The following is a 17,333-nucleotide window of genomic DNA, read 5'->3' on the forward strand; positions in this document are numbered from 1 at the left end:
CAACGGTAGTCGTATTTATATGGAGCCTCTGGACGCCCTCTGCTGTTAATATCACTTTAGAGAGGCATCTAGAAATGATTACTGAAGCACAAGCCCTGCTCTCGCAAGCCCCAGGTCACTTGCACCATCGTACACCAGCTTTCAATTGGCATCCGGGTCTGTAAAGGGTTTGCAAGGATCCCTCCGGCCCTCTGTGTGACTGCCAGATCCAAAACGTAGCAGAGCTCGTTGTAAACATTTTAAACATGCCTCCAGTTGCATTGTACTTTTAAAACAATGGCTGTATTCAGCAGGCTTCTGATGCTACACCGCATAGGTCGTTGTACCAAGTGGAAATAAAAACTAGCATCAACAAAGCCAATAGTTCTGGTGTTTGTGGTTGTTTATTGGACTTTACATTTAAATGCAGTAAATACGTGGGTTCTATTTGGCCAGTAATTACACACATATATTATTGCTTGCAGGGAAATTACAGTAACAGCTTCTCTTCACTGCAGCACCGTCAAGACTTTTGTTTACTCTGTATATTACTAATGTTCATGTCAGCAACACTAGAAGAACCCCTTGTAATATTAGTGGTCACTAAAAAATCTGTGCCCTAAATGTACTATCTTTATCAGCATGTACTTTGTTAGTTACATATCCATTGACAAACTATGACACAGGCAACTGGGATTGCAATACATTTGATTGCATCAATGGCATAGTGCAAAAGGAGCGGGCCACTGGTGAGGCCTGCTGAGGGTTCCTTCCCAAAGCTCCTCAAAGAAGCATATTGAGCGTTACCCACTAACAGACCCCCACAGGACACCACAGGTGGTGACCTCAATGAGGCACAAGTAGGACCAGGCTGTGCATAGAGCAGACCTTTGGCCTGCTGAAGGGTTGCCTTCATAGTTTACACTGGACCGGAGGAACCTTGATGTACAGGGTTTAGAAAGTTGGACAAATATTTCTTGCCTGTTCCATGCTGCCCTATATCTCCTTCAGGCCAAATACCCCCAAGCCAACCCCAGAAGGCAATGACACTACCTGTAGGTGCAGTGCTACCACACAATGAGTGGGCGGAGGGAAGGGATGCTTGTCTAGTGTGGCAAGAACTAATAGACAATTATTTCTTATCACATTCATAATCACATGTTGTATGCCTTTGTGCATAGCCACAAATTGAATACATCACATTCACACAATAAGGGATGTGCTTGCATTGCTAAAAGTGACCTAGAGTTGAATACTTAAGTGTGAAAAAAGACATCCCCAACACATCATCCTCATAAAACCCCACCTCGACCCTCCCCTGCACACCATCCCCAACAAACACACACCAACATCCCTGTCCCAAACATACCATTCTCAACACACAACGACACCCACCTCCTGCGTCCCCAACACACCAACCCCAACAAACCCATGCCCTTCCACCTCCCTTGTGCATATGCACAGAGTAACACAAAATGTCACTTTCATGGCCTCTTGCCCATGCCAGCCTGCTCAAGCACCACTGGGGTCAGATGATGCAAGGAGTGATGCCTTAGGGTTCTGGGCACAAATCCCTCGGTGGGGTTTACGTAGATGGAGGGCACACACTCTTGGCCCAGGGTGTGCTGCAGTGTCAATTGCATACAGGAATGGAGGAATGGAGGGATTTAGCAAAGGCCAACATGCCCTCAAGTGTGCTCCCTTAATCTCTGCCCAACCGTTGAGATGCTAGCAGTGTTCTTGGTGAGCTGTCGGCACTGGTGGCTCAGGTACCGGAAAATCCTCCTGGATGATCCCTGGATGTTCTCCCTGATTACCTGCAGATGCTGCAACTGCTGCCCTGCCAGGTGTTCATTGGATGCATGCTGCCACTCCATGGCTTCCAGCCTCGCCCATATTTCTGCAAGTGTGTGCTGTGGCACTGGTTGTGGGGAGGGACCGGGCTAAAGCAAGGTGACCTGAAGCATGTGTTTTTCTCCTCCTCAACTGGAGAGTCATTGCTGCCTGGGTCTACCTCAGCATGGCAATGGCGATGCCTGTCCAACACAGATGACAAGTTGGTGTCAGTGGGCAGATGGGTGGGTGCAAGTGTGTGCCCAGCACTCTTGGGAATCTCCACAGGGGCCAGCTCTGGTGTGGCTGTCACAGCACCTGCATCAGCATGTGCTGTGCCTCCTGTGCCATCTGCATGGCTGGTGGAGGGGCCACTGGGTACAAATGTGAGGACAGTGGGTGTCTACATGCCTAGCACAACTGACAGGTGGCCTTCTGTGGCATTGCTGCCTCCTTCCTGCTCTGCCTCCCACTGCTTTCATGTGTGGTCTGTTCAGGGGTGGAGGTGGATGCACTTCCAGTGGTGGAGGTGTCCTGGGCAGTGGAGGGCTCAGCCTCTTCTTCAACTGTGTAGCTGTCGGGTGGACAATGACATCTTGCATACATATAAGCATGCTAGCAAGATTCTTGTTCAACATGTGGTGTGCTCTTCCAACACACATTTAGTGTGATGGACATAGTTGATTTCAGGACAATGAGTACAGTTACTGCTAGGTGGGAGTACTGCCTTCTCACGGTGTACACAGCACATGCATGTGCACATTGTTTAGTGGCCTGCCAATGCTGCTTGCTGTGGCAGTGCATGGGGTTTACTTGGCAACATGGAGTGTTGCAGCACTCATGGGTGCTTTTCATAGTTCCATGTCTTCACATGCACATTTACCCTTCATAGCATTTGCATTACTACATCCCACCTTCCATGGCACATGCATGTAGCCACTTTGCCTTTGTACTGATTGCCATGTGGTTGCCCATTCCCCTTCCCATTGTGCTCATGTCTTCAGGGGTACGCATGTTTTTGGCCTGTGCATTCATGGTCACTGCCATTGCTTTGGCTTGTGGCTCCATTCCATTCTGCTGATCCCTTGTTTGCCTTCCATGTGGAGTATGGCGCTGGCCCTTATACTCCCATGGAGGAAGGGTGAGGAAGGGTGAGGGTTTCGGCTGAGCCACCTCCTGTGGCTGAGGTCTCTCTCATGTGCCTGTCAATGAGGCTGTCGACCCTGGATATGAGGTAATTCCATCGCTTTTGACAGTTTTTACTGTCTCTTGGGACAATGCCCACTGCCACCACCTTGTCCCTGATGGTGGTCCAGATGTCCACCTGCTTTTGTCCAGGCGTCCTGTGCTGCCTGCTCCCATAGACATCAGCGTGGCAGGTGACCACATCTACCAGCACCTGGAGATCTGTCTGTCTGAACTTCTGCTTTCACAGCTTCATCTCAGGAACCTTAGGCTTTCCCTTTTCCTGTGACATGATTTGTAAAGTATTGTGTCAGCTGGCAATAGGAAACTGAAGGCGCATAGTGGATTGTACTTTAAAAAATGGCCGTTGGCTTGCTTCCTGTTCCCGCTCTGATGCTATTTTCACCTGCAGTAATTCTGCCAGTTGTAATTCTGCCGGCTGTAATTCCGCCAGCATAATTAATGCTCATTGTAAGTGTGGTAGCGGTAATTCCACTGATTATGGGCAAAGTTACTGCTGGTTACTCATTTACAGTGGTAATTCCGCCAGACAAAATTACTCTTACCGCCAGTGGTGTGTGTGCGTTCCTGGCAAGTTATAATACAGTAGTAATTCCACCGGACACTACAATGGTAACAGTGATTCGGCCTAAACGGAATCATCACCATATTACTACCCAACCCATGATGAGGCCCATAAAGTTAGGCTCTTACACATCTTGTGTCACGCCCTCCTCCCTGATAGCTTCCCTCAGTATCTGTATTTAAAGAAATATATATTCTGAGTGATTATTTGGTTACCTATGTTCATTGTCACCAGCATTTCTTTTATAATTAAATATCTTCCCTTAAAAGGCATTCTGAATGTTTCCCTTTGTATGTCTATCGCCACAGCCATTTCTGATGGGTGTGCTCTGTTTACAGTTTTCACAGTTAAAACGTCTTAGCTTTTGAACTCAATGTTTAAATGATTAAGCAACAGGGAAGGTCCAAAGAGAAACATGACTGCTGCTCATGAGCAGAATGGTTCGTTGACACTTCAGGAATCAAAAAGATGTGTTATAAAGGAAAAATCCTCTTTCAATTAGGCACTGAAGGCTGCACAGCGATGAGATCCACATAGAAGACCAGGCATCCACGTAAGAACCATGTGTAATCCCATCGAACACAATTGCTCCATGAACCGGAGATGTTTCTATAAAGACAATTCTAGTGAAGAATATTTTTTCTAGAAAATATCAAATTAACCCTTCAGTGCATGAAACATATGACATTTGAGACAGCCTTATCAAAATACAACTTTGAGTTCCTTTATTTTCCATTAAAATCTTGATGGCCATGATGGAAAATGGCAAAAATCATTTATAGTTTTTCAGCTCGAACAGGTAGACACTAAGGGGCTGATTCATGGAACAAATGTGCGCTGAAAATCTTGGCCAAGCATGAAAAAGCAAGCGCATGCCCACGTGTGTGATTCATGGAAGGGCCTGCGCGTGTTCACTGTGGGATGTGCGCCAAATCCGAGCTTGGCGCGCACGGGCGCACACGTCACAGCAACATCCTGAACTCTGTGTGCGATGCGCACAGGGAAAGCTCACAACGTCGGGACACACACCAAAAAGGGAGCAGGACACAGGGCGTAACACGCAGAATGGGGAACAACGCGTGAAAAAGAAGGCGTAACTGGGGAAGTACTGCAGGGAAATACATGGAACGCCCACATGCATGCAAACAACACAGATTCATGGAACAGAATACGGGAAACCTGCGCACGCCAAAAGACGTGCACAGGTGTCAACACCTCTGCCACACGAAGGCAGGCGGATGCGTACCCGTGCACAGTATAAAATTGCGCACAAACAACAAGCACCTATATACAGCTACAATGAATGCCCCATTTGTCGCAGCATTGATCGTGGGACACCGCAGGAGGAGGAGAATAGCCAGGCCCCACATTTTATTTCCCCGGACCAGCCTTTTTGGGATGCCTGACGATCAGGTCTATGGCAGGAATAGGTTTCCACCTCGTATCATCCTAGACCTGGTCAGGGAGAGGGAAGATGACCTTGCATTCCCCACCCTGTGCTCCCAAGCATTGAGCCCCTTGGAAAAGGTGTTCAATGTTCTGCATTTTTTGGCAACTGGGTCATTTCAGCAGACAACTGCCATAGTGGGGGGGGGTCTCACAGGCCACGCAGTCACGCTGCCTACACCAGGTGTTGGCAATCATGACTGTGCGCCCCTCAGTCTGCATGCACATATACATGCTCTCCGGGCAGCCCGAGGCATTGCTAAAAGAGAACACATCTCTGAAGCCAGAAAACTAGCCCACTGGCTCCCAATAAAGGAAAGGATTGTATTCAAAGCCCTAACACTGACCCACAAGTGCATTCACTTCACTGCTCCAGCATAACTCTCTCAAAGGATCCACCCTGTCTCCACTACCAGGCCAACCAGATCACCGTACACCAACATGCTCTCTGTGCCACTAGTAAAAAGAGTAAAAGTGGGTGGATCCAGCTTCCCCTATCTCGCGCCCACTCACTGGAATGCCCTACCTCCCACTATCCGTGGTGAGGACTCCCTCACCACCTTCCGCAAAACACTGAAAACTACCCTCTTCACATAAGGACCGACACATCAGCACAAATACTTATCATATATGTTGTAATATACGACCAAATGCAATATTTGTAACAACAGTATGATTTCTTGTACTATTCATAATGTGTCAACAATCGCTATCATGTGTACCATGTAACTAAGTTATTGCAAGTAACAGCGCCTCAATGCCCCTGGACTGCTTGTGCGCTATATAAATATAAATAAATAAATACATAAACATGCCCAGAACACCCGCAGAAAGGCAGGCCGTGGTCCAGGACTTTTACAGGGTGGCGCACTTCCCAAAGTGCTCGGTGCCATAGATTGCACCCATGCATGTGGCCCTACATCCACCTAGGGCCACTGAGCACATCTAACAAAACTGCAAGCACTGACATTCCATCAACGTGCAGGTTGTATGCGATGCCAAGGGAATCATCACCGCTGTCTATGCAAACTACCCTGGCTCTACCCATGACAGTTTCATATACAGAATGTCCGCCCTGAGCAGGGCCCTGGAAGCTGGGAAGCATGGCGACACGTTGCTCCTAGGTGAGTACAAATGCCTGTGCACATGCATGCATGTCACACACAGACAAATACACAAACCCAACTAATCACAACCATTATCACCTCCCCAGGGGACAGTGCCTACTCTCTGAGCAACCACATGAAGACGCCAATCCGGAACCCCACCTCACCACCCCAGGTAAGATACAATGCTGCCCATATTGCAATCAGGGGCATAGTGGAGCGCACATTCGGAGTGCTCAAGTCACGCTTCTGCTCCCTTGACCGCTCTGGCGGCTAGCTACTATATGCACCCCCAGTAGTGTGCAGGATCATTGTGCCAGCATGTGTCCTGAGCAATGTTGCAACCAGCAGGGTGTACCGGTGGACATGGTGGTGCCCACACATCCCCAACCACAGGCACAGGCACTGCCCATGGGAGGGGAAAGGGCATGTGGCGAGGCAGCCCAGACCCAGCTTGTGGCCACATTTTTCACCTAAACTCCCACCCCTGTGGAGTGCACATAGGCCTGGCACATACCAGGTGACAATCGATGATGACAAAGAGACAGTCAACTGCACAACCTTACCACCCTGAGAATGTTGCCATGGAAGTGCTACATTGTGTGCATCCCTAGCTACTTAAACATAAACAATCCCGTGTGACCAAAAGGAACACATGCAAGGTGCATATCACACCCCCCACAAAACAAGCCATGACAATCCCTGGTATGTCACCCAAACCCTCCGCACCCACATCACCCTTGTCTGCCACACCATGACATGGCATGCAATAGCAAAAGCCCAACGCATGACCAATAAGATAGGAAGTGACATGTGATAAATGGAAAGTGGCCCGAGACAATGACGCCTGACATGGAATCAGATGAAATGACTGACCAACAACCTCCCACACATACCAAGTCATACACAAATGCTTTTCACCAGTGGTAGCATGAACACAAAACTGAAGCCTGTTTACATGCACATTGGGCAAGGTAAAATTGCCACTCCTGAACCCGTGTGCTGTGTGTGTCTCCTGCAACCCCCAAACCAGGGGAAAAGCCTGTAGGCACCAGAAAACCCTGGAAGAGTCTCTAGTAGATGACTTGAAGTAGCAGAAAATGTCCAAGCACATGTCCAAGCAGAATGATAGAACAACCAAGGTAGCACAGTTCAACAATGGTTCAACAGGATGGGTACCATTTTCAGTACATAATATACAATGAGGATGCAACAACTGATGGGTAGTGTCACAGGTCCGGTCTCCAGGTGCAGGAGTGGCACGAACCCACCACCCCCTCTGTGGTCTGGGCGCTGGGAAGGTAAACTTACACAGGCCTCCGAGACCCCGATGGGAAAAGAGGGTCAGGGATCTGTTGTTTGGACAAGCATTTGTATTCAGGATAACCGGAAAGAGGGGCAGGAGAGGGGAGTTGGATTGGCAAGGGAAAGTAGGCAAAATATAAAATACAACTATTGACAATAACACATACTCAATCAGAGAAACCATGTTCATCATGCACATTGTACCAAATGAGTCAAATTCAAGCCAAAGATAGACTTATCTCTGGGGGGAGTGCTGGCCTCCTGCCTGCGCACTCTCAGGACCGGTAAAAGAAGCTGTTCAATGCTGCAAAGAGAGTGTGAGTTACTAATCTGTGTCTGTTTACAACACACACAGACACACAACACCATTCATGCCCCAAAGTAAGTGACTTCTCTACGAACAAACACTCTTGTCTGCTGCTTTGTATGTATATGTTAGATTGCCCCCGTGATGGTTCATACACTGTCAATGCTGTAAGGCAGGCGCACATGGGCGTGCAGGAAATGCGTCAAGAATCACACATGACAGAATGGCCCTGGGTGAGCTGCTAGACATATATAGCGAGGTGCGACTTCAGTTCAAGTCGTGTTCTGGCAGCTGCGGATTTCAATAGGTCGTGCACGTGGCAATTTGCACATGAAAATGATATGCACTGCACACAAGTCTGTGCCTCGCTGCGTGTCTCTGTGCGCTGTATTAGTTTCTGGCTAGGAACCCTACTGCGCTAATAACTCAGCTTCTATGGAGCAGGGGGGACTCAAGGATATGTTCGACGACCCCTGCGTGTGCCCCTGACAACTTGTAAAGCTACTTGGCATTTGTCCCTCAACGCATTTTAGCTGTACTGTGCGCTTCTACAACAATACCTGGCCAAGCTCCCCAACACTGGCACTACTTAGCATGCATGTGCAAGTGGCCTGGTAGAAGGTTGGCTGCGGTGTGGCTCCTTGTGCTGCTAACCTTGCTTGGAGTTCCTGGAAACACGTCTGCTTCTGTCGGACGTCTGAGCACAAGCCCTGTGCTTCTGCTTGCGCACACATGCGCACGCCTGCACAACCGAACGTGGCAAGGTTTCAGTAGTACTTGGCCCGGTATCTGATGGCAAAGGTAGTCTGGAGGCTCATTTTCCTGCAGAAAGGGCATACAAGATATTAATAAGGCTGGAAAGTTCCCTGTGTGTGTGTCTTCATGCTGGTTGTCACTGGGCAATGTTAGAGACCTGCATCCAAACTCCTCCTACCATCAGTGTGATTTTGACAGGCAAAGGGTGCAGGCTACTATCTACAGCATGAAGTGCATGAAGCACATATACAGGCAAGAAAAAAACATACATCACAATCCACATCAATTAATGGAGATATCAATCATGTATTCACCCAAATTGAGTACAGACATGCCATGGATAAAACCCACTCAATCCCCACTAGGGGTGTTAACACAAGTGGTACAGCAGCAGACAGGCCACAGATATGACGAAAGTCCAAAGCCCTTGTGTAAATGGTTGTTACACCGAACCATCCTTGCGAGCCCATGGTTAAGGGAAGCAGGAGTGGCCTATGTGAGTTAGGACCCCAAGCTGCAAACACCTACACGACACAAGCTTGAAGGGCCCAGCTGGAACAGACATTGATGCTGTCAAAAGCCACAAAGCACCACACTATCACATGAATGCACAATAGACAAGCAATTTTAAACTATATTAACTAATTAAACTAACTTTCAAAAACCATATTAACTAACTAAACTAACAATAAAAATCAAAAATGGCCACATACGACCCGGGGGGCACCCAGGAGGGGGGGAGGTACAGGGTGCACCTCAACACCCACATGTGATGATGTTGAGGCAAAAAAAAAAACCTCCATGGGCTCAACGCCTGCAGAGCCCGACCTGTGTGGGAGATAACTCATCGTCCTCATCACCCTTTGGCTGAAAAGGTTGACGTGGCACAGTACCCTGACCACGCCTAGATGCAGCTTGCCCCTCATCAGCAGCAAGTCTGCGGGACGGGTGAGCCTGGTTCTGTGCGGCGATGACACGTAGGTCAGCATGTAGAACCTCACGTGATATGCATGCTTCCTCTTGCAAGGTAACACGTGTAACACAGAGTTCTTCCTGCATAGCCTGGCTGGACAACTGGTACACCTCCCGGCAAGCACGTAGCTCAGCCGAGATGGTATTCTTTAGCTGCTCCAACCTCTCCTCTGACCGCGTTCTCTGGGACATCAAGAGCACAGCCAGAGTAGATTTGAGAGATTCATAGTCAACCCTCATGGCCCCCATGTATGCCTCTGCATGAGCAGCAATTGCTTGACGCAAAGACACCATTTCAGCCCAGCATGCCGTGTCTGAGGCTGCCATGCCCAGCCTGAGTGAGCAAGCCGTGGACTGTTCCGCCCACTGCTGGAGTTCCACTTGCATAGCAGGGGGTAGCACTGATTGGGACACACGTTCCATGCTCTCAGCGATGTTATCAATTGCTGCCCCCTGGTGTTCTGAATTGGCAACCATGGTTTGCTCCCACTCAGTATACCCCAGTGGTGCACTGCGTTGCTGGGCTTGACCACCTGCGGGGCCCATGGAGCCGACATCCTTGTTGGGTTGGCACTGCCCACGGCTGCAGGACTACATTCCTCTGTTGACCTGATGCCCCAGGCACATCAGCAACTGGAGTGGAGGGTGACCCTGCATCCCGATCCACCACAGGCGGAAGTCCCACCACCGTCTGGCCCCTCAGTGCAGGTGTCACGGACAGAGGAGCGTCCACATCAGAATCACTCACCCCTGACGAATGGACCCGATGCACATCCAACTCGACATTTTCGTCAGAGTGGTCCTCCGGGCTAGACTCATTGCCAGCCATAGACAAGATGTTCTGTAACACAAGTGGGTTCTCGTGGTCTACCACCCCACGACCCCCACTTGTGCTGTGTTGCTGGTGTGATAGCAACCGTGTGCCTGGCATGACAATACCATCCTCTGGCTCCATTGCATCATCATCTGAAAAGTGGAAACAAATTAAGATTAGTACACATGTCAGAAGCACATAACACACACGCACATAGACATCACATAGACAGCCAACAAATGAAGCAGACATGTCACACACAAATGAGAACCTGGCATGCATCCAGTGGCCTTGATATGCAAACACATCCCAAAAGCAGAAATGGATGTGTCTAAATGGCAAAGCCTACACAAGTACCAAATGTAGTATATGAACTCCATCAGACACCACCACTGTCAGGCACATGTCAGAGGCCGAAAAGACAGATGGCAACTAAGAGATGCAACACACCATAAGCATTTCTGAACTGCAAATTGACCACTGCTGCAAGTGAATCCAAACACACAATGACACAGGTAACATGCATGTAGACATGCATCCCTAAAGCATCATCATCAATATAGCTACATCCATCTGCAGCTCGGCCCGTACCGGGTGGCATGGGCCATTTAGAAATAGTGAATGTCCCAAGCAAAGCAAGGGCCTGCAACCAGGCATGAGGAACCATAACGCCCAGTACCGTCCGAGCAGCAGGACATGAGGCCTCCACAACACCCCTCGGAACCTGATTGAGCACATTGGATTATGAATGTGCCCTATTACATCATTCCTTGTGGAAATCTCCACACCCAGGACCCACCATAGTAGCTAAGTGGGCCTGGGCATACACAGACTGCACAACAGTGAACCTTTGGGATCATGCCAGTTCTACATAAAGTGCGCAATGCAGAAATCTCACCAGCATAAACGTCTATCCACTACACATTAGTCAACAAAAAAGCTGCAGAAGACACATGTGTAAATGGACACTTTCACAAACACATAAGTGAGTACTCGCAATGTTGCACCCATTTCCCCATACACCTGTATTGTGAACATGACCAGCATCCAATACACCAAAGCAAGCAGCTATAATGCTGCTTGCTTTGATGTGTGTGGAAGTGCACACATACACACGTGAAGGAAGCTCCACAGTCATTACAACCCGATTGGCAGGCTGCATCCAATCAGTGCCCTATGGCAGTTGGGATAGGCCGCAGATTGACCAATCAACTCATCTAAACAACCACTAGGGAGTTCCAATACTGAGTACATGTTTCACAGGATGCAACTGTGCCTGTCACATTCATGACAGAGAAGTGATGAAAAACTGGCCATACATGCCAGGTGACTTTGACATTGCATCAGTGAGTATGCATGTAGAAGGGTGTAACACGGCTCAGAAGTGGGTTGATGCAGTGCAGAACATGTGTATGTTACCCACTATCTACATGAACAAGTACATTATGATGTCTATCAATAAACGTGAAGGAAGTGCAAGGGCAAGTTCAGGCATCACGTGCAATGTGCATGCAATGGGTTGCATGGCTACAAGCAAACCCCCGATCCCCCTAAGTGAAATTGCAGGGAGGCATTGCATGTCTGCGAAAGGGTGACCAGAGACCTGTGTATTGGCAGACAGTGTTGACTAGCGTCAATTGCATCATCTGACTCAACTGACAACACAGCAGATGATGATAGGACAGTAAGCAGGACTCATGATGAACCCTCAGTAGTACACCCCTGTGCGCAGAAGCCACTATACCAGTTGATCAGATTCAGTGGGCCAGAAACAGGGGGAGGCCTGTGCCCCACACAGACTGCGACACCCTAAACCTGTGTTGATGCTGGACTGAGCCAGAGTGTGCATGGAATGGATGATCAAATGCCATGAAATGTAGGTCATCCTGGACACGTACTACAATGATCATCCTGTCAAGGACACATAGGGGCATGCATGGAATGCACAGGGAGTATGAATGGGCACTCATGTCCATGCGGAGCATCTGCCATCTGCACAGTCCAAGTGAGACACCCTGCATCAAGGACAGAGGATGTACCCCACTGTATGTGTTTGGCAGTTTAGCTGGTGGAAGTTTGCATGTACACAGGAGCCTTGAACAGGCCATTGCAGTACGCCAACACGATGCACACCATTGCCATGGTGAAATTGGGGGGGGTGGAGGGCCAACTGAGCATGCCTACGTGGAGTACCCACATGCAGGCAGAACACACATGCACATGCATGCGCCATTTACTGGATGTGTGCAATATTTCTGGCACAAGGGGCGGGGTTCGGGGTGTAACTGGTGCTGCTGCAGGGTTGCTGTGCCACTCTGCACCACAGCTGCCTATGGATGTATTAATCCAGGAATACGCTGTGCACCTGAATGGGTTTTGGCACACGCGGCTGGCGCAGACTGCGTCATTTGTGCACCAAATTCCATGAATTACCCCCTAAATCTGGGGCATGTATGACCAAAAACATTGGTTTGCAAACTTTATGCACTGTACTGATGACGGCCTCCTTAAGGAGAAGTCAGTAAAAAAAATCAATGAAGCCTATGAGGGCTAGAACACAACTGTGATAAAAATCTTCCAACCACATGGAGTAATGGTCTGGATTACAGAAGAAAAGGACTCAGACTCGTAAAAATCAGCGCACCTAAATGATATGGTTCTTACTGAATTTTGTTTATTGTATGTAGAATGTAATACTATTTCCTAGAGATAGACACCACACAGTCATCATACTGAATAAAATAAGTGGCTATAGGGATGACCAAAGTGGGTATCTAGAAAGGAGGAACTGACTTGGCAGAGAATCGAAATAATTAGCAATAAAAGATAATTTTAGTGGTTGTGGGATAACGTGAAATTCAGCACAAAGTGACAATTCCCTGTATACTCTGCTTAGAAAAAGGAACTAATCAAAATATAGCATTTTCCCTGGATGTTTTTTTCATATATTAGTAAATATACTCTGAAAATATATTGGTGCTTGTCAATCCGTCTGTTTCCCCACTAGCATGCAATGATGCATTGATTTTAGACGACCAATAATTGCATGTAGGTATGTAATTCCTTGCAATGAACTAGCAGTCCATTTAAAAGCAAAAGAAATGTGTCCTGTGTGTTGCCAGTACATATTCCAATACATATTCCAACTTGCCTCCGAAGATGCTGAAGAAGAAGAAGAAGAAGAAGAAGAAGAAGAAGAAGAAGAAGAAGAAGAAGAAAAAGAAGAAGAAGAAGAAGAAGAAGAAGAAGGAGAAGAAGAAGAAGGAGAAGAAGAAGAAGAAGGAGGAGGAGAAGAAGAAGAAGAAGAAGAAGAAGAAGAAGAAGAAGAAGAAGAAGAAGAAGAAGAAGAAGAAGAAGAAGAAGAAGAAGAAGAAGAAGAAGAAGAAGAAGAAGAAGAAGATTATAAGTACACCTACTGGACCTCAGAAGATCTAGTTTATTTCTCTACTAGTACTAGCACTTACACCTGAGGTAGGAGATTGAGGCAGTCCACACTCACTCATTCTCTGAGTTTATGTTCTCTTTCCTGTGGATGGGTGGGTACTCACTGTTGTCCTGACACTAATGCTCAGCACTTACAGGTACTTTGATATCTTCTCCTCCTAAATGTATAAGCTGTGTCAACCCCTGGAAACCATAGCATTTTATGTATGTTTGCCTCCGCTGTGACCATTCCCTGGTGCTCGTCATGTGCTAGCAGGTCCTTGGGAATGTTATAACTAGTATGTTTGGGAGAACATGTTCAAGGATCAACATATCACCCAAATGCAGGTGTATCGGAGCTCTGCAATTATTCAGAACTTCCCCAAAAAAGTGTTTGTGGACGTTGGGGGTCACCCAGAGGATCATAATCAAGGTCCTGCAAAGGAAGGGATATATTATTCCCATCACAACAGGATCCTATAACAGGACCCTTTATCCCACTTGTCCTTGTGGGTCTCCTAAAGATAGTGGATCATATTCAACTTTCTTTTTTCTGCACTCTTTTGCTTTAAATTAAACATATATTTAAACCTGTTCCTGGTGAGATTTGGGGCGAGGGATGCTAGGAAACTGTGGGGATGGGGGTAGAAATAAATAGGGGTGCTATGGGGTGGTGCATGGACGCTAGTTTTTACCCTAAAATGTGAGTAATGACTGTTTGTGTGTCCACCAACCTTTTGGTCAGTTACCTAGGAAGGTTTTCAGATACATTTTGAAACTGTTCAACCAACCTTATTATATTTCCTTGCTCTGATATGCTCTTGCCACATATTCATGGGACCTGAAGTGTTTACTTCGGATTGTTAAGTTATTTTATCAGCTGTTTTGCTGTGCCACTGTTCCTGATTGCAGTCACTGTACTGTCTGTATTTCCCCTTATAGGTCCTATGTGCCAAGGACACGCTGTCTTAGCTCTCATGATGAGTAGCCTCACAGGTTCCACATTCCTCTCCATGCTGTTACATGCAAACAATGAGGCAATTTACTGGTTGCATGACCTCAATTCACATTATATATGCAAATGGAAAATGTCCACATCCACTTCTGCATTCAGACAGGATCACGAAGGACAAAACTGTGAAAACACTGTTGTGGGAATTAGCTGTGTGTCATGTGCGTATTTGTTTTAATTGGCTACTGTACACACAGTGGGGGAAATCCTGGATCACCCACTTAGTTAGGTTTGTCTCAATTTCAGTTTGTTTATATTACTGCTACGTGTCTTAAAAAAAACTGCTAGCATAGGGAACCATAAAATAAAATCTGTTCTCATCTTCTTGCGTGAGAACGCACATCGGCCATCATACCTATTGCTTATTTGGTGCACCGATAAACCCACTCTCGCACATGCAGTATATGCAGGGTTTCCACTGTTAGGGGTTTATTTAGGGGTTTATTTATTTTACTTCTTGGAGTGTTTTTCCAGTTTTTTCAAAACTTTCCAGAATCTATATTTATCAGTGTTTCCCAGTGTCCCCCTTCAAACAATTACGGATAACTGTTCTTCTGGTTTAAACATACAAAAGTAATTGTACTGTTTCATTGCGTGCATAAGCAGGGAAATGTCTCTCAGAGCATGATGTCATGAACACTTTCTGGAGAATAAAGATGAATGTGTTAATTCGGTATTATCTAACATATCTACAAGTCAAAATTATTGTAGTAACTCATGCAATACATTTTCAGGGACTCTTCGTCCATCTTTGCCCTTTCTTTACTTCCCATGAAGAATTTGACTTGTGAAAATGACCTTTCCACATTGTTGAGACTTTTATTTGTAGGAGATAAGGCATAGTGTGATTAGTGGATTTGCCTGGGGGCAATCATTTTGGTGGAGATAAGAATAATACTGACTGTCAAACAAAATAAACTCCAAGCGGATAATATCTGTTTATCAAGTGCTGCTCACTACACAATAGGGAGTCTCATTAATGTACCCTCTGAGGCTTGATTGGAGGGGGTACGCAGGCCAAAACTGTTTGCCTGGTGTAGGAATAGCAGGGGATCCTATAGCAGAATGTTGCAAAGGCAACTCATCAGGTTAGGCTATTTTTGCAGAGATGTTTATACCTTCCTGTAATTCATATGGCTTTTTCCTATTCCTGCAGCAAAATGTGCTTTAAAATATGTTGTTTTGAGTGGGGATGAGCAGGGCTCTCTCGCTTCACTCTGTGTGGGAACCCATAGTGAAAATCAAAAGCTGGCACCCATGAATTTACGCACAGTAAGTGAACATATCTTAAAGTGAAATATGCACATGTAGTTCAATTGACCTTCCCCTTAGAAGAAAGTGTGCAATATAAAAGAGCATTGGAGTTTTTTTCTTTTTTTAAAGTAATGAACACCAGAAATATGCACATGTAGTTTAATTGACCTTCCCCTTAGAAGAAAGTGTGCAATATAAAAGATCATTGGAGTTTTTTTCTTTTTTTAAAGTAATGAACACCAGAAAAATACCCTGAGCGAGGAAATGTTCCAATAAATATGCTGGCAAAGTATAAAAGGTGCTCATTTTTTAAACCCAGCAATCTTTAGTGAAATATTCCTTGCAAAACAAAATCCCAATACAAGAAAAGTCCTTGTTTTCTTGTGGGTATGGGTCTGCACTGGGAACATGACAACTGGGTTAATTCCTGAGTTAATTCCTGGTAGTACAATACTTAAGAAACCGTGCAAACCTCAAATATGAAAAGATTTACACTCTCCACCCACATGTCCATCCATATGTATCCTTAACTTGTGCCCTGAAAAACAGCCGAAATCACGGAAAAATAACTGCACCAGTCTCCAGTATTGCAACTCAGCAAAAGGCAAAACATGACCTTTGGGTTTTGAAAGGCTTGAAACTAAAGGCCTCATTACGACCCTGGTGGTCCCGTAATGAAGGGTGCCGGTACGGGACCGGTACCCTTCATTACAGGAGCACCTATTATGAGGTTCCCTTTGCGAGACCCGGAACAGACGTCTGGTAAAACCAGACGTCCTTTCCGGGTTCCTCAAGGGGAACAGGGAGCTAATAACGGGCCGTTATTAACGTGCCCATTATTAGCTCCCTCCCCATTCCCATTGAGCCCTATGGGGGCTCAAATGGGAATGGGGAATGGTTCCATCAAGGAGGAATTACCGGGCTCTCCAATATTGGAATGACACGGTTATTCCCGATTGAAGGAACCCGGTATTGGAGCCCGTTATAGAGGCAGCCATGGCGCTAATAGTACCACGGCTACCTCCATACTTGTAATGAGGCCATAAATGTAATCTATGAAAAGGTTACCTGTTTGTGTTTGACAAATTCAGGGTTCATTTATAATGTGATGAAAATATTACATTCTAAAAAAAATACACTTAAATATGTACATCTAGAAAGTAATGTAGTTACTTAGTTTATAACTGTTCTGTGTGATATTGGCCTGATGGATAGCGTAGATTTGCGCAAATAACTTGTGCTTTCTTTGTGCTTACAGAATGAAATGCCCATTTGCATTTCTTCACACAGAAAGGTTAAGAGCGTTTTCTCACAAAACAATAATCCTTTAACTGAGCCATCATTTTTGAATCACT

The sequence above is a fragment of the Ambystoma mexicanum genome, chromosome 10 (genome assembly GCF_040938575.1).
Source record: "Ambystoma mexicanum isolate Mex_15411 chromosome 10, UKY_AmexF1_1, whole genome shotgun sequence".
Taxonomy (NCBI): Eukaryota; Metazoa; Chordata; class Amphibia; order Caudata; family Ambystomatidae; genus Ambystoma; species Ambystoma mexicanum.